Source organism: Pinus tabuliformis, chromosome 2_1 (genome assembly GCF_031772625.1).
Source record: "Pinus tabuliformis cultivar Carrire ecotype Pingquan chromosome 2_1, CPIR1, whole genome shotgun sequence".
Taxonomy (NCBI): domain Eukaryota; kingdom Viridiplantae; phylum Streptophyta; class Pinopsida; order Pinales; family Pinaceae; genus Pinus; species Pinus tabuliformis.
Window position 1 is genome coordinate 924,610,347 of NC_142299.1, and position 19,471 is coordinate 924,629,817.

A 19,471-nucleotide genomic window follows, 5' to 3' on the forward strand; every position below is an offset into this window, starting at 1 on the left:
AGAAATCACTTAATCTCTATGCCCTAAATTTATAAACATGGTATCAGAGCTAAGGTGACTAAGTCAAGGAAGGGAATCTTATCAATGTACACTCAAGGATCAAACCTCAAGGAAGGCATCAAAGTGAAGATCATCTTGAAGTCAAAGGCAGAATAATAACCCTAGATGAAAGAAGTCTACAAAGAAGTATTGGAATCATCATCCAAAAGAAGGCCAACATCTACTCAAGTTAAAGTGTTTTTAATACTATTCATGCAAAGGAAGCTAGATCAAAATGTAGTGTCATCCCACTCTTTATGGGATCAAGGATCATTCCTGGAGAAAACTAACTTCATCAAGGAGAAGTTTTATATACTATATATCATCATCAACATCAAGGAAGCACCAAGAGAAAGGAGCATCCTTTCAAGTAAGTATATTTATGTCCACATCTAAATTTGTCAAAATGTGTTTTTGCAATGAAAGCAACAAATTTGTCGGGCCTTCAAACTTTTTTTGCATGGAGGAAAATGACAGATTTGAATCTCATTAGAAATGAGGTTATGGAACATGTTAAAGGTTGTATCACTGAACTAGGAAAGGAATATGCTGAAGCTCTTTCCATGTACATGAAAGGGGAAGTTAGGGGTCAAAATATTCTCATAGAATCCATCAAGGATCCCCTCATTCCATATGTATCTAAACTCAAAACATCAAAAGAAATCTATGACGAACAAGTCAAGTTGTATTCTATAAGCACTGCTAGAGAAGTCCTCTCATTAAGGAAACATCTCCATGCACTCAAGATGTCATGGGAAGATGAAATAGCCTCATACTTTATCAGGCTATCTAAGATCTGGGATAGACTACAAGATCTAGGAGAAGTAATGTCTAATGGAGAAATGACTACATTTGAATTAAATGCAATACTAAAGGAGTGTGGTAACTGTTGAGAAATGGAAACAAGAAATTCCAGTTTAATTTTTCCTTGAATTAAAATGTGAATTAAAATAGAATTTTTTTCTCAGAGAAATTTGAAAATAATTAATTAAGTTTAATTAACTTAATTAATTTAGGAAATTCAAATTGGAGGTCTTTTATAAGACATGTATATGTTCTCCCTAACTTATAGGAGTTAAGGATGAGTTATGAATGAGAAGTAATTAGTTAACTTGGTTTATTGAGTTAAGTCCAGTTAAATTAGTTCCAATCAGTTTTAGGAACTAATAGTGAGTAAACAATCAATTGGGATACTAGTGACCTAATTAGTGCTACTCTAGTTAACTGAAGATTCCACCATCAGAAACTCATGCATGTTGATTCTGAGAAAGACCCAGATGAGACTAGAGTGCATGGACAATGCACTGCTTGTTTTAGATTTTTCTGAGTTGCACTGATAGTGCATGCAATCAGGAACTGATCCTTGAGGGATTGCACTATTTTTAGAGGCTTTATTTCCTTTGAAATACAAGCTAACCTTCATAGGAATTACACATTCGAATAGAGACTTTGAGAGCTTGTGAATTGGCTAATATTTGGCCTTGAGCTTGCTTATGAGTTGAAGATTGAATTTGTTGAATAATGGGATTGTTCTAGAGAGAACAAGCATTGTAACTTCATCTTGATTTTATGGATTAATACAAAACATATAGTGGGGTTTTGAGTTGTGGCTTTCCCCAGATATTTATTTTGTTATGTGCCTTTCATTCTCTTCCTCTATTGATTATTGTTTTCTCTACGTTTATGGGCTTCCGTTGTAAAGAGTAGAAGTAGATTCTTGTCTCTTGTTTTAGTAGATTACATCAGCTTGTGAATCTACAGGTTTTTCTACATGGTATCAAAGCAAGATTGTTTTTTGGGATGAAAGTTAGCAGAGACATTCTAAGAATTTATGTGAAAAATTTTCAGAAAGAAATTGCATATTTCTATTCCTTCGGAAAAGATACCCAAATTCAAAGACAAAATTGGCTAAATCAGAGTTCGGATGACGGAGATATCGTTGATTTAAAATCAACTCTCTAGAAGAGATTTTGAAGTTTTGAGTTTCTGGGTTACATGTGAAAGTCGAAATTGCATACATACTTCAAGATTGGCAAATGGTATTCCATGGGTTGAGGCTTGAGTATTCCTTGGAAGGAAGCTTGAATTTTATAGCCTAGAGGGATAGGATGGAGACTCTGCTAGAAGATAATGGCTTGAAGGAATTCATTGATCAAGAAGTCTCCAAGCCAGCAACTATGGATGCAGAGAACCTGGCCTAATGGAAGAAGTATGTGGGGAAGGAAAGGCAGATAATCCTTGAGGGAGTTCGAGACCATATTGTCTCAAGTCTCCATGGAAAGAAAACTCTGCATACTATGTGGAAAACATTAACAAACTTGTATCAGAATAGCAGTGATCAAAGGAAGTTGGCATTGAAGGATAAACTTTGTAAAATCAAGATGGAGAAAGGTGAGATGATTCCAAAGTACTTGACCAACTTCACTCAATTTCAGGATGAAATTGGAAGTGTTGGAATCAAAATTTTCGAGGAGTATATGGTGATCCTTGATCTTCTTGGACTCCCAAAAAGTTGGCATAGTTATGAGGACTCTGTTAATGGTTGAGAGAATCTACCAGATTGGGAACGACTATGGTTGGATTTGATGCAGGGTGAGATCATGAGTAACACTAGGGGTGGCACTTCTTCAAAGACTTATGATGAAGATAATTGTTCCTTAGCAATTAAGGCAAGGAAGGTGTCGTGGCGGAAAAAGTCGTTTGTGCGGACACAACTGACCTCCCTAGGAGTCTAAACTCTCTAGCGACAAACAAGACAAAATGGAGTGATCTTTCTCTAAATATACCTTTTAAAACATGAAAACTACAAGTGTTTAGGCTTACCTTATTCCAAAACGCGGTTGTTGTAGTCCGTCCTTGCCGATCCGGATGAGCTCCTCCTTCAAGTCAATTCCTGCAACCACAAACAATCAAACAATTACCAAGCACTTGCATTTCATATAATAAAACATATATTCAACATGCAGACCAAGGAACACATGAAATAACTCATTAACACAAGCTATTGAGAAAAATAAACCAGTTTGTATTAATAACGAAACAAAGAAACTCTTACAACCTGGCCTTGGTGTTGTGCAAGTTCCTCCCAGGGTCCATCAAGGGTTTTCCTCTACTTTGACAAAGCTCACCCACTTCCAAGTAGAATCAAGCAAAGACAATCTCTCCTCACAAGGTTCTAAATGGGAGTCCTAATTCCTGCAGCATTTACCCAAAGAAAATGTATAGCTCCAACCTCTCCTCCCTCTGGCTCAATGTCTTTATTTATAGTGCTGTAAAGAGGTTATTCAGGTCCACCACCAATGGGATAATCCCCCTCTTTGGGTGGGATAACTCCCTTATTGATGGGATAAGTTCCTCCTTAATAGAAATACATGAACCAACTGGAGGCGCATCCAATTCATCAAACCGACCTCTAGAAAGTTCTAGAAGTAACCACAAGTAACTTTTTTAAGATGAAACTCGCGCATTTTGCCTTTTACAGAAGGACGCACCCGTCCCTTAACATACAGAGCGTCCAAGGACGCACCTTTTGTGAACATTGTGAGCGTCCCCGCAGGTAAGGCTAGAGAGAACCTGCGACCCCAGAGATAAACATATTTTTGACAAGACTTTCTCTCTTCTTTGAGTTTGAGATGGATAGCAGAGGCATAAGACTTGCCTAAGAGGGTAGCATGACTATTGATTTGAGCCATACTAAATGTAAGTAGTCATGGTGACATTTTTTAGTGTAACAGATTGCCCCCTAAAGTGCGAAGCCTGGAATAGATTTAGGGTTTTGTAATTCTAGGAAGGGTGAAGCGCTTTATCATTTCAAGGATTGTCTTGTGGATGACCTGGTTGGAACCTACAATTTTCAACACAAAATACATGTATAAGATTATATCATCACTGAGGTAGGCATTCCCATACTCAGATTCAAAACTTTAACTAATGGACTAACTATTCTGATACAGGAATGATCTTGCAGTACATCATTTTTATAGACTTTTGTAGACACAGTATGGACGCAGCCATCTGTTTATGATTAGTCTACATAGATAATGAATACAAAACTCCTCGCAGCCTGGATGGTAGAAATTAGATCCAGGGTCTTCACTTCTACTTCCCGAATTGGTACGATTCTAGCCATGTGATTAAATGATTCGATGTCGAACATGTTAGAAACCACTTGATTACCAGTCGATGATGAAAACTGTTAACAAGCGTGAGAGAAACCACCAGTAATGTCAATGGTTCTCAAAGTACCAAGCACAACCCGTGAAATGTGAATAGATGTTTTGATGTCGAACACTTCACGGAATCCTTTGATCGAAAGTCAATGATGTAAACTGACGTCAAAGGCGAGAAACCTGCCATTGATGCATGCAGACTTCAAGGTGTTGTCGATTCCTAAGTCATCTTTCTAGATAATGTGTCGATGTCGATAGAAAGCGACCCGTTGCAGGCAAGCCCGCAACACGAAATCATTGTTCAAGTTGAAGAAATGTTGCTGTAAGGACTGACTCAGGGATGGTCAAATGGATGACAAGTATTTTGCAGATGAAAGTTTTTGCTTGCAGACCTCTTGAACACATAACGACACGACAGATGGCTTGGTGACGAATAACTCAAAGTTAATCCCCGGAACTCGGTTAAAGACTTTCAAAGTGGTTTGGTCAACTGTGAGGTAAAAGATTTCCCAACCCAGGTGAATGAAAAGTGTCGTGTTCAAGAGTGGTAATAAAGTTTCTTTTGAGACAAAAGGTAACAAACAGGTTCATTCTTCTCTCTTTTCCCCCACCATTTCTGGCAAGTACCTCTTTATTTTTAACAAGCTTGAGGAGGATAACATATGCTTGATTATAAGCTCATCCTTCGGACAAGTCCAACCTAGTTTAAATTCGAACCCTAGGAAGGAGTGGTTCGTTCCTGTTTGTAATTGAACAGGTCCTTTACTGTAAAAGTTTAACGAGCCCAGTATAGGAGAAACTCGGCGTTTTTCATTTTTAGAGAGTCTGAAAAAACAAAAGGAGACTCCACGTTGAACTTTTTCGTATATTTGTGTCCCTCAAGCCCGAAAAAGTATAAAATAATACCTGGGGGAACCGCTTGATCTTGCGACCAAGGAGTACTTTCATAATAGTGTCGTTGACCTGAAAAGTAAAAAGCGATCAAGGACACGTCGTTTTATTTCCTTATCGAGTTCGAAACGACAAAAACCCGGCAATCTTTTCCTGATTTTGCGGTCAGAAAAGAGCTAAAAGGGGACCGTCTTTTAATTCCGTTTTAACGAGTGTAAAAGAAACGCTCGGCGATCTTTTCATGTTTTAGGAGTCAGAAAAGGGCTTAAAAGATGACTCTGATATTTTTGTTTGTGAAAAATTACAATTTCCCTCGAAACCCCTTTGTCCTGCACAAAAGCAACACATTACTCATACCTGTTTAAAATAGGCAAAAATACATCGAAAAACATCTTTTCATGGTAAAAAATGAACTAATTCATCCAAAAAACCTATAAAAAGACCTTTTACCATGTCATTTTTACCGTTTCACTGTTGAGGTTGAAAAAGGAGCTTTTGACAAGAAACTTCCCGTGGTCGCTGCGGAAAATCCGACCGTCGGAATCGAACGCCGTCTTATCCAGGTATTTTACACATCCTACTCTGCATTTCTATCCGTTTAGAATCAATTTTTAGGTCTTAGTTTCATTTTTTGGGGGGTTTTGGTTTTGGAATGCGCCTCTCGGCGGACGCGGGTGCCCTTCGGGTGACCCGCGTCCCCCGACTTTTTCTCATACGGGAAAATGGTCGAAAGACGCGGCCCGCCTTTAGGCCAGCCACGTCCGGGCGCCCTGTGCTACAAAGCCGGGGTGCGTCTTCCGAGAAGTGCGCATTTCAAAACCCCAACTCCCTCAAAAAACCACCAAAAATTCCCAAATCAATTTCTAATTGCTATTTTTGATGTGCAGGGTATTAACCATGTTAGATTGGAGAGAAAGAGAGCATGTAGAGGATGATGAAGTTGCAATAAATCATCAACCTTCCCTGGATGCCCTAAGAGCATGCGGATTATACAAATATTGGACCATACCGGGCATGAGGGGCCAGGTAAGATTCTTGGAATGGCTGGTTGAGCGATGGAACGTTCAAGAACAATGCTTTTACATAGGAGGGCACCAGCTCGAGATAGAGCCCTCGGATGTATACTTTCTCACTGGCTTGCCGAACAGAGGTGAGCAACTCAGTCTTGCGGGGACTAGGCCGGGTGGCCAATCCCTTGATAGTCTCCGCGACGAGTGGTGCACACCTGGGGCTCACCATTCAAAAGGCATAGAGATAAAACACATCACTTTGCCGGAACTCAAAGTCATAGCGTTCACGGTTACCAGAATTTGCGGCGCGGCCGCTTTACACATTGCTTCCGGATCCCAAATGCGGATGGCAATTGACTGTTACCAAGGCACCATTTTCAACTGGTGTGAAGCTGTGTCGGCTCATATGAAGAGCCAACTGACCAAGGCAAAGAACGGACGACTAAAGACTTTTGGATATGGGCCTCTAGTCGTGAGCTTTGCCTTGGAGAGAGTTCCAATGCTGATCCCTCAGCAACTCACTGTTGATATCTTGGGTCCTCGGGAGCCAAAGCTGATACGATGGGTTGCGGTGATGGCCCGGCATCCTGACGAGGGTGCGACAGTGGTTCGATTCTCAGATAGTTATTTTCACTGGTTAGAGGACCAGGTTTTTTCGATACAGGACTTTCCGTATGCCGGAGTGGATTTTAGAGGTGATCCGGACATGGTTCTTCCACGGGAGAACAATGGGATGACAGAGGTACTTTTATTTTCACAAGTTCTCTAATTATGTATTTTTTATTTTTCATATATATCGTCTCAAAACTAACAGTAAAATTTTCAAAATGCAGATGTTGGTCCACAGCGTCCAGCCAACCTCCGGCCTTTTGATAGACTACATCCAGCTGCACCGGTACCGGCCCCACAGGACGCGGCTGCGGAAGTACTAGCTGAGTTGGAGCATGATCTAGAGCGTCTCACGGCAGATATACCTGAGACTACTATGGATGACATTCCTACCCGGCTTCAGCGCTTCGTAGTCGCGGTCCCTGGACCGTTTAGGAGATTTTTGCGTAAGGTAGCCCGCGCAGTGGTGTCATACAGAGAGCACCACCAGTGATTGACTAGTCACTTTTGTAGTCACATGTGACATTTTGACTTTTTGTACTATCATTTTGCCGATCATAAGGTGTTTTCAACCTATGATCGAAGACGATGTATATATTTTTTGACACACTTCTATCTATATATATCACTATTACCGGCTTATCTTGTTTAACATATGTGATGAAATGTTTTTAAATTTACTTGCATGATTATCGTAAATGTCTGTCCAACATTCGAGAAGCAATTGCATCTGCTAATGTATTCAAAGACCTTGGAATATGTTGATATTCAATGTAATCAAATTCACGTTCCAAGAGACGCACTCTCAAAAACAACCTTAATAACACAGGATTCCTAATGGCATAAACTCTATTAAGCTGTAATACAACAAGTTCAGAATCTAACCTCACTGTCAAACGTCGAATTCCAAATGAAATAGATTCGGATAATAATTCAATCACTGCACTGTATTCTGCAATGTTGTTCGTTGTTTGACCGAGGCTTACCCCATGCATAGAAACTAACTCGTCAGAGGGCGAATAGATAACCCAAGCTGCGGAAGAGATGTTCCGTGTACTACGACAAGCACCATCAGCAAATCCAATATATGTTTGGAGAGGCGTCGACATCTGCAATATCAAGAGTAAAACCAAGATAAGCCAGAATAACGACGAAAAACCACACTCTCTAAGCTAAGCACACTGACTAAACTAACACACTTGCTAGCTAGAAAGAAAATCTAACCTATCTAAAAATTTCTCCATTCCCATCATTTAAGCATAATACCTCTTTAGGTAAAGTCCATTTCTGGGTTTACCCAAAGAGTCCCCATCAAAGTCAACTAGCTCATAAGCCCCTTTTGCTAGCTTTCGCTTTACAATGTAGGGCCCATGCCACATGGGAACGAATTTTCCAGCACCTAGCTTATCGTTAGCTTGATCATATAATAGTACTAGGTCTCCTTCCGAAAAACTTCGAGGGGTTACATTTCTATCATACTGAGCTTTCATTCGTTTCGCGTGAGTCTCGATTGCCAATGTAGCGTCACGTCGAGTCTCATCTAATTTAGCCAAGTACAATAAACGTGTCTCCTCTTCGGAAGTAGCTGGAAGTAATTCGACAGCCATTTGAAGTGATGGGATTTCGCATTCAATGGGTAACACAGCTTCTAAGCCATAAACTAGCTGGAAAGGAGTGAACCCTGTTGAATTTTTCACTGAGGTTCGGTATGCCCATAGCGCTGAAAATAACATGTTGTGCCAATTCGACCGATGAACACCAATGGTTCGTCGGATCATGGTAACTAGAACTTTGTTGATAGACTCAACCAAACCGTTGGCTTGCGGATAATAAGGAGTAGAGCTATCGTGGCGCAAACCAAGCTGGCTTGTAAGCTCAGTCATCATGACATTTCGAAAATGGCTCCCATGGTCAGTAATGATTGCTTGTGGGACACCAAACCTAGTTATGATATGATTGAATACGAAAACTGCAGCTGTTTTGCCGCTTGCGTCGAATGTAGGCATCGCCTCGGCCCACTTAGTAAAATAATCAACCGCAAGGATGATATACGCATGCCCCCCGGCCGAGTGAGGGTTACAAGTAATAAAGTCGATACCCCATTTGGCGAATGGACCAACGGCAATTATAGGGTGGAGAGGAGCAGGTGGAGCGCGCATCTTGCGATCAAACACTTGACAGTTGTGGCACTTCCTGACTGCAATGATACAATCTTTAAACATAGACGGCCAGAAATAACCAGCGCGCAACACCTTCTGAGCTGTGGCATACCCAGACATATGACCGCCACATGCTCCAGAGTGACAATCATTCAAAACCCTCTCAGCCTCTTCGTGAGTTAAACAACGTCGAAAAACTAAGTCTGCCCCCCGGCGATAAAGTGTATCTCCAATAATTTTGTATGGCTGGGATTGAAACCGAATTTTTCGACGTTCCGCTTTGGAAGCTTCAGGCCGAAAGGTTTGGGTTTGGAGATAAATGATTATATCCCCGTACCACGGATCTACAGTACTGATAAGAAACAAAGATTCGTCCGCAATGGACTCCTCTGCCACAGTCTCTGTGTCAGCACTCGGGAAATCACACATCAATTCCGCAAAAACTAAGGATTTCTTAGACTTGGACTTCTCGAACTCCAAGTCGAACTCTTGCAGGATAACAATCCATTTAGAGTACTTGCCCCCTAGCAGTTGTTTTGTCAAAATATAAATCATAGGGTTGCAATCCGAAATAACTGTAGTTTTGCGGAGAAGAATGTAGTGACGGAAACGCTGGACAGCTTGAACGGCTGCCAGGGCCAATTTCTCCACATGCGAATATTTTAGCTCAGTTGGATTCAAGGTCCTACTAAGATAATATATCACATGCTCCGCTCCGAATTCATCTTCTTGAACTAACACCATTCCAATGGTGGAATGCGAAGCTGCGAGGTATAAGAAGTAGTCTTGGTTGTAGTTGGGAGGATGCAATAACGGTGCATGGGTCAACGCGTGTTTAAGTGCATCAAAAGATTGTTGGGCAATCTCGTCCCAAAAGAATTGTGCATTCTGTTTCAACAACCGTGTAAAACCTTTAGTGACCTCGGCGTAGTTTGGGATGAATCGGCGTAAAAAGTTCGCTTTCCCTTGCAAACTTTGGAGTTGGCGCAAACTCGAAGGAGGAGGCAATTTGATGATAGCCTCGACTTTCGAGGGATCGACGCGAATGCCGGCTTTTGAAACAACAAATCCCAGCAATCGACCTGTTTCTATACAGAAAACACACTTGTGGGGATTCAACCGAATTCGATAATGCCTACACCTCATAAAGATTGCTCGTAGGTGGACAAGGTGATCAGCTCGATGTAAAGAATGAGCAGGCAAATCATCGAGATAGGGTTGCACAATGTGCTTGATATCATGAAATGCATAAGACATCGCCCGTTGAAAAGTGGCCCCGGCATTCTTAAGCCCAAAAGGTAACTTGCAATAAGCAAATGTCCCCCATGGACAAATGAATGCCGTTTTTGGTTGGTCGGCAGGTAGAATATTGATTTGATTATAGCCCGAAAAACCATCCATGAAGGAAAACATTTCACTTCCGGCACAATCATCAATAATTTGATCGATATAAGGCGTAGGATAGTTGTCTTTTGGACAAGCTCGATTTATATCCCTATAGTCGATACAGATTCTTATTGTTCCTTGTTTCTTGTTGACCGGAACAATATTCGATACCCAATCCGTTAACGGGATCGGATAAATGAAACCTGCTTTCAACAGCTTTTCGACTTCTGCTTTAATCGCAGCCGCTTTTCGAGGGTGAATTTGACGCAACCGTTGCCGGACGGGTTTAGCATCCGGGTAGGTCTTTATTTCATGAATAACAATGGCAGGATCAATTCCCGGCATTTCCTCGTAAGACCAGGCAAACACGTCGCGGAATTCTTGGAATAGGGCCTTGTAAGTTTGGATTTCTTCTTCAGTACATGCGGCACCTATATGAATGTTTTCCTCGATTCCGGGCTTCACTGAAATATCAATGGGAATAGTACGAGAAATATTCCCTAAATTCAACTCTGAATCAGAATGTTTCGTTGGATCCTGAGCGTCTTTGACATATTCAGCGGTAAAGATAGATGAAAAATCATTTTCAAATGCATCATCCTTAGGTAAAAACGAAGATCTGTGATGGAGATCTTCCCATGGTAGATCGTCTACACTTAGGATTTCGCGAAGTTGTTCGTCAGATGACACGACTTCGGGAAACGTTATCCGTTCTAAGGGTGAGGTGAAAAGTGACTCTTCACTGACCACATTCATTTGGTCGACTTCGGTTGAATGAAAGTCAGTAAAAGACATGAGAGCTTCATAAGCAATTTCATATGGACTCAAAGGCATAACATCACCGAGTGAGTCTATCTCAGAGTCAGATGGGACGAACCAAGGATCATCATAAATAATGTTTTCTGATGTAATCATATGAATGGTTGCAAACGAAGGATCTGCGCTGAGTGGAGGGAGAGGAAAAGTTCCCAGTAAACCGGAATCCTTAACTAAACCTACACCAACATCCCTATAAGGGATTGTCGTTTTACCAACATGCTGGATACTCTCTGAAGAGGCTGGGTCGGATGAAAAGTATGTCAGCTGATCAATAGTCACGATCTTACCGTTATGTGGAAACTTAATTACTCTGAAGACCGATGAAACGACCGCTGTCATAGCATATGACCAACTTCGACCCAAAAGAAGGTTGTAGTCTAGAGGGGCATCAACCACTTCCACATCCAGACTAACGGTTTTACCTTCAACCCCTATAGGCAATTCTTGTAGAATACCAAACGGACGGAACCCACGGCCATCAAAGGCCTTAAGGATGGTGGGGGATTGGTTCAACGAAGGAGAACCAAGCGATCTCCAACATTGAATCGACATAATACACGTAGAAGCTCCCTCATCAATCACAGTCCGATGAATAGGCCTGTTTTTTACTATCACTGGAATTTGGAAAGCCATTTGATGGGGGAGACGTGGTGTACTATTTTCTAGATCAAAGATCATTAGGTTCGGGTCCTGAACATCAACAGCTCCGATAGCCGACAAAAGCAATGGGCATGATTGCAGCACTTCGAGTGCCGACATTGCTGAAGGTGAAACAGCTAAGTCCTCAACAATGTTGTAATTCTGGGCTGCTCTCGCATGTGGATTGAAAGCAGACCTTCGAAGTACACCCTTGGCGGGCGGCTTAATCACTAAGTCTGGGTTAGGTTTTTCGATCTGTAGTGGATCGGAACCAGGAGCTGAGGTTGATGGGTTAGAGTGAGAAGATTCTGCTTCCTTGCCATCAACAGGAGCCTTACTACCATAATCTTGCGATCGAGTCGCAATCCTCACATGAGACATCATCAAAATGGGTTCTTCACTGGCATTCGAAGAAGAACCTATCATCTTATTCTCCTGCTCTGGAAATGGATTCTTTAACACAGCAGGAGTGGGAGAACCTTTGACTATTTTTACAACCTCGGCCCGATGAGGGCAATCTCTCGTAAAATGATCCTCTTCACAAATAAGACAAGGATATCGAGGTTTGCGTTTTTCGTCATTGGTTTCCGACTTTTCAGTTTTCTCCTTTGGAGCCTTGTCTGCTTTAGCCTTCTTCTTTCCTTTCTTCTTTCCACCGTTTTTTGGTTTGGCCGTAGATGACTCTACAGCGTGAATGTCGGCGGTGAGTTCAGGAGAAGACTCTCCTGTCGGAGAATCAGGCAAAGTGATAATTGGAGTAGTTGAAGCCTTGGAAGACTTCTTCTTGCTCTTCGTAGTCACGATACCAATCATACCATCAGCGGCATGAGATCCCGAAGGAGCAGCAGCGATTTGATTCGACTTTGGAAGATCCGGAATTTTCTCGTGTAACGTACCCGACTGAGTGTAAACTAAGTCAAGGTATTGTGCCTGAGCAATGACTTGCTCCTCAGTAACTACTCCGGCCTTAGCGACATCTTCAGTAATCTTTGGTAATAATGATTTGACAAACCATTCAGCTAAGATTTGGTCCGGGATAAAAACTTTCACTAATCGCCTTCGACGTCTCCACTCATGAATGTGATCAGAAATATACGTGGACGTCGATTGTTTTAGTGAAGTTAATAACTCCGTGCCGTTATCGTATCTGACCGGCAACTGAAAGTGAGTTAAGAACGAGGTAGCTAACTGGCTAAAGTTGTAAAAAGAGGCCCGTGGTAACTCAATGTACCACTTGGCCGCGAGACCAATGAGTGTACGCTGGAAAAGACGTAAGCGGATGGAATCATCTGAGATAGAATTCGAAGCACACCAGAGGTGGTAAGTCATCACATGATTGGACGGATCCTCTCCAGACTTACCTTCGAACTTGGGTATATCACTGGGCAACTTATTTGGCATTGGCGGCCAGAACTGAAGATATTGAATTGGATCGTTCGTTAGGCGCGTCAAGTCGGGTAAATCCAAAGTTGCAATAAACGGTAACTGCCGGTTAGGATCTCTAAAACTCTGGGTCACAATACCAGCCCCAGGAGGAGGATATCCAGGATAACTAGGAACAGGAGTCGCATTTGGGATATTATATCCTCCTGGAAAACCAGGATTAACCGGACCGTACTGGGGTTGTTGAGGTTGTTGATAAGTGTACCCAGGATACGGTTGATACTGGTAAACCGGTTGTTGGACAGCTTGCCCAGGTTGGTACTGTCCCTGGTACGGAGGTTGAACAAATTGAGGTTGAGTAGTCACAACCGTACTTATACCAGGCTGACCTACAGGCATCTGGACCGTGGTTTGAATCGTAGATCCAGACAACGGTAAAGATGTCTGAGGTGTGGTAACAGGGACAGTAGAAACTGGAGCCGTCGATACTCCAGAAGTAAGTATGGTAGATGTAGCGATAGTTGCAGCAGCCGTTTGAGATGGAGTACTAGGTGCAATTGACGGCTGAGTAACTACCGAAGCTACAGAAGTTTGAACATTTGGCTGGACAGGTTGCGGTTGCTGGGTTGGACCAGAAACTACGGGTTGTCCAGCTTGAGGAACCATCTGTACACTTGGCTGCAACACCTGTTGACCCTGTGAGGGATCCCACACTAACATTCCAGGGTACTGACCCGTAACAGGTTGAGGGTACTGAGATCCATAACCAGATTGAGGGTAGGATTGATAATTGTAAGGTGCAGTTCCCATACTTGGAACATATGACTGACCTTGAGGCGGTTGATAACCTTGACTTGAGTATTGACCTTGAGGTTGATAACCTTGAGGTAAATACTGATACTGGGGTTGACCTTGACCTTGAGGTTGGTACCCTTGAGGTTGATAACTTTGGGGTTGATACCCTTGAGGTTGCCATCCTTGAGGTTGCCATCCTTGAGGTTGATATTGATACTGAGGTTGACCTTGGGGTACATATTGAGGCTGAGGTTGACCTTGAGGCAAGTATTGCACCATAGGTACATACTGACTTTGAGGTTGCCCCCCAGACACGATTTGTGTACCTTGAGGTTGCCCCCCAGGCGTTAACTGCGGTTGCCCCCCAGGCGGTAATTGGCCACCTTGAGGTTGGGAAACGGGAACTGAACCTGACATCATGTAAATGTCTCCTACACCCAATGGTATATTACCACTGTTTCCAGCAAATAACCCATGATCAATGGGTTGAGGAGATGCCCCCGCAAAGGTACCAGAAAGTGACTGATACCCAGTGGGAACAGAAGGACCGCCGTGTAAAAAAGATTCAGGACTTTGTGTAAACACGGACGACTGACCAGACATATTTACAGGAGTATGAATACCTCCAGGTGGAAAAGGAGTACGAGGTGTGGAAAAACCGACTGAGTTGTCTAAAAAATTGGTTAACGCAAGGTACCAAGAAGTACTTCTAGGAGGACTGTAAAAGATGGATTCACGCTCCCTTAGATCAATAGTAAGTTGACCTTCAAGGTGAGAGACACCTATATCTTCTTCTGGAGCAAGTTCTTCTATAGCAATCAAACCAGAAGGTAGATTTTCGGTGATAATTCTTTCTATTCTCGGTGAATCAGGGACACTAGAAGTTGGAGTAACAGGTTCGGAAATTTCAGGTTCTTCGCCTGTTTCACTGGCAGATGAAAAACTACCAGCAAGCTCGGAAACTGTAACAGTTTCGGGATTGTAACCTGTTTCTAAACTTTGGTAATCTGGATGGACTACCAAGGAAGATTCTCCTTCTTCAGGTGAACCTACTCTACTGTCACTAGGAGGAGTTACAAGGACCTTTAACCCTTCTAAATTACCCGGGTCGTCTCGAGGAGGGGATCCCCTAAGTCTACGGGATCTTCTCAACAATTCGGCCACAGAAACAACTTCAGGAGACTGGCCCCGAAGTCTACGGGACTGTCTCGGTAATTCCGCCACAATTAAAGATTTTTAACTACAACACACGAAAACAAAGTAAAAATTTCAAATCAAACCACCTAAAGTCTTCTAAAGAAGCAAACAAATTTGAAGCACACGCCTAAATAATCTAGAGCGTCAAACCACACACAAACAGTAGTCTTCCGGACCAAAAGCGCTAGTTGGTGATTAGGCCCAACCTCGCAGGATTCAGTACAGAAATGGCGGGTGGAACAGTTACCCCGGCAACCTGCTTAATGAATAGACCGTCACAAGTTCCTCCACTTTAACCGTCTCGAAGTGAAGTGAACCCCCCGGAAAATCCAAGTGAGTATAACCGACGTCTGCTCCAGGTACAGTGGGACCTTCCCTCCACCGTCACCTCGGTAGAACCCTAAAGATTATGGTCACTAAAGTTACCAATCACAACAATTACACCTGGGGGAACAGTCTAAACTCCGACAGCACGCAAGGGCAGAGTAACAAGCTCAATCCCCTTACCGGCTCCTTGACAATAATCCAAGGTTTACCGATAAGTGACCCCTGGCTCCTCGACAATGGTTAATCCGAGGTTTACCGTTTGTAATACGTACTGTCTGGCGTCGTTCCCAACGAGGGAGGAATGATCCCCTCACTGGTTCGGACACGAGCTCGTGCTTCTCCTTTAAGAGGAGCTTTCCCAGAGTATAACTGAAACAATTGGATTTAATCTACTCAAGATAAACTATCTGTTTGGTTTTGTAGTCTTGGAGAGTTAAGTACTCACCTACTCCAAGACCCTAGCCTAAGCTATGTTGGTGTTTCAGAGCCCTAGAAAAATAAAAATTACTAGATTGATTTTAATTTAAGCGTTACTTTTAAGGTTGTTTCTTAAGTCAAAAGGTGATGGAAGTGAAACCAGTGGTGTGTTGACTCGACTCGAAACCACTACAAAATGCACCTAGGATGATTTACCCACTACTTTACTTTTTCGATGAATTGCTTAACTAAAAAGTTGAGAGAATGCAATCTTTATAAAAGCAACTTCTTAATTGAAGACAATCAAAGAAACAATTCGTTTGTCTTTTCCAAGCATAAAAAACATGACCGCTCTTTACATGCACGAAAAAACTCTTTTTCTCTTTCAAAAACAAAAAGCTACTTGAAACAAGACTTTTAAAGAAGATGTTTTTGTATTTTTCTTTTAATAAAGCAAATAAATCTAATATAACCAAAAATCAATCTTAACAACTATTAAAATCTATGAAAATGCACTCATAAGCAAACTAAAAGGTAAATTTACTCTAAGCAATCTTAACGAGGTCAAAACCAACAATGATTATTCTAAGGTGTTTTACTTGATCACAATCAAATCAAGGACTAGCTTATTGCAGAACCAAAAACTAGTCAAAACAAAACTCCAATCTTTTTGTTCTTTTGTAAAATGGAAATCAACACTTTATAAACAAGTAATTCGAAATTTGACCCAAAACAACTTAAATGGCAAGCTGCTCACACAAGGAGACTTTTCGACAGGCCCGACTTCTAAGAAGGTTGACTAACCAGAGAGATCTAAGGCTGGACAACTTTCTACTGTCAAGGTCACTACAGGACCTATTGAAAAATCAAACCCTAGGCCTAAACTTTGTTGAAATCCATTAAAACACTCAAAGCTCACAAAACAAGTTCAGGTGAAAATTCTTGACAGGGTACTAAAGGATCTGGGTAGAAAACACTAAGAAAAATCAAAATCTAAAAGCAATTAAAGCAAAAAATGGAAATTTTCCTAAATTTTACAGGAAGACGCAGGCAACCCGTTATAACAGGTGCGGGCCCGCTCTGTGCAAACGGCAACAGCGCGTCCAAAGACGCACTGTGCAGTACTCAGAGGGTGCGTCCTTCTGGAAAAGTTGAGAAAAACCAAATCTAACTAAATCTAAAGCTAAGCCACCCAAATACTAATTCTCACAGTCAAAAACCAGAAAATAAAAGTGATTTTCACATAGCAAAGTTCACACAAAGGAAAAAACTCTCTCATTAATGGATTCCCCAGTGGAGTCGCCAATTTGTCGTGGCGGAAAAAGTCGTTTGTGCGGACACAACTGACCTCCCTAGGAGTCTAAACTCTCTAGCGACAAACAAGACAAAATGGAGTGATCTTTCTCTAAATATACCTTTTAAAACATGAAAACTACAAGTGTTTAGGCTTACCTTATTCCAAAACGCGGTTGTTGTAGTCCGTCCTTGCCGATCCGGATGAGCTCCTCCTTCAAGTCAATTCCTGCAACCACAAACAATCAAACAATTACCAAGCACTTGCATTTCATATAATAAAACATATATTCAACATGCAGACCAAGGAACACATGAAATAACTCATTAACACAAGCTATTGAGAAAAATAAACCAGTTTGTATTAATAACGAAACAAAGAAACTCTTACAACCTGGCCTTGGTGTTGTGCAAGTTCCTCCCAGGGTCCATCAAGGGTTTTCCTCTACTTTGACAAAGCTCACCCACTTCCAAGTAGAATCAAGCAAAGACAATCTCTCCTCACAAGGTTCTAAATGGGAGTCCTAATTCCTGCAGCATTTACCCAAAGAAAATGTATAGCTCCAACCTCTCCTCCCTCTGGCTCAATGTCTTTATTTATAGTGCTGTAAAGAGGTTATTCAGGTCCACCACCAATGGGATAATCCCCCTCTTTGGGTGGGATAGCTCCCTTATTGATGGGATAAGTTCCTCCTTAATAGAAATACATGAACCAACTGGAGGCGCATCCAATTCATCAAACCGACCTCTAGAAAGTTCTAGAAGTAACCACAAGTAACTTTTTTAATATGAAACTCGCGCATTTTTCCTTTTACAGAAGGACGCACCTGTCCCTTAACATACAGAGCGTCCAAGGACGCACCTTTTGTGAACATTGTGAGCATCCCCGCAGGTAAGGCTAGAGAGAACCTGCGACCCCAGAGATAAACATATTTTTGACAAGACTTTCTCTCTTCTTTGAGTTTGAGATGGATAGCAGAGGCATAAGACTTGCCTAAGAGGGTAGCATGACTGTTGATTTGAGCCATACTAAATGTAAGTGGTCATGGTGACATTTTTTAGTGTAACAGAAGGGGAAATATTAAATTTCTCGTTCCACATCAGATTTTTATCATGGAGGTAAGAAGAAGGACATCACGAAAGTTAAATGCTTTCATTGTCACAAGACAGGTCACTTTGCTACAAATTTTCCATTGAAGAAGTCCAAGGATAAGTCCTCAAGAGGAGTGGTGGGTGAGGCTTTGGCCTCCCAATTCGAATTGGAATTTTCCCTCATTGTCTACATGGTGACATCAATGATGCGATGTGTCTAGTACTTAGACAGTAGAGCTTCCTTCCACATGACTGGCGACAAAGAGTTATTCAATGAATTGGAGGAGAAATATCTCAAGATGCATATTGAGATGGGTGATGATGGTAAGTATAGTGTTATTGGTGTGGGAACTATTACTTTTAAGAGGAAGCATGCGGCTCCACTCACCTTGAATAATGTTATGCATGTACCTGGACTGGAAAAGAACTTGGTATCCATTGCCATGCTTGAGGATAGAAGATATGATGTGATCTTTTAGAAAGGAAAGGCGTTCCTTCGACACATAGCCATGGGTCAAGTAAAGAAGATAGGTATTCGAGTTCAGAATCCGTATAAGATAGAGGTAGAGAATTGTGGTGATTTGAGTTCAAAATATGAAAATATTTCGAGCCGAGATGTTGGCGATTTGTGGCATGGGTGATTAGGCCACTTGCATCATGGGGCTTTAAAGATATTGCAGCAAATATCTACCATATTCCCAAAGGTACGCTTGAGAAAGTTGATACATGCAAGGGTTGTACATTGTGAAAATACACCAAGTTGTCCTTTGGAGATACAGACAGTCAAGTAGTGTCTGTTATAGAGAGAGTCCATTCAGATGTGTGTGGACCATTCTTGACAATATCCACTGCCAAACACAGGTATTATGCTATATTTGTAAATTACTATTCTCGTAAATGCTAGATATTTTTCATGCAGAGAAAGGATCATAAACTCACAAAGTTTTGTGAATTCAAAGCATTGGTCGAGAAAGATTTAGGCAAGAAGGTTAAATCTCTACAGAGTGATAATGGAGGAGAATATGTCTCCAATGAGTTTAAGAACTTCTGTGTAGCAGAACAAATTAAACACGAGTTGATGGCACCTCATAACCCTCAATAGAATGGGGTTGCTGAGAGGAAGAACATGAGCGTAGTAGGGGAAGTAAAGGCGATGTTGCATGATCAGGGCCTACCATTACACTTTTGAGTTAAGGCATGCAACGCAGTGGTTTACGTTTAGAATTGTAACCGACATCACATACCT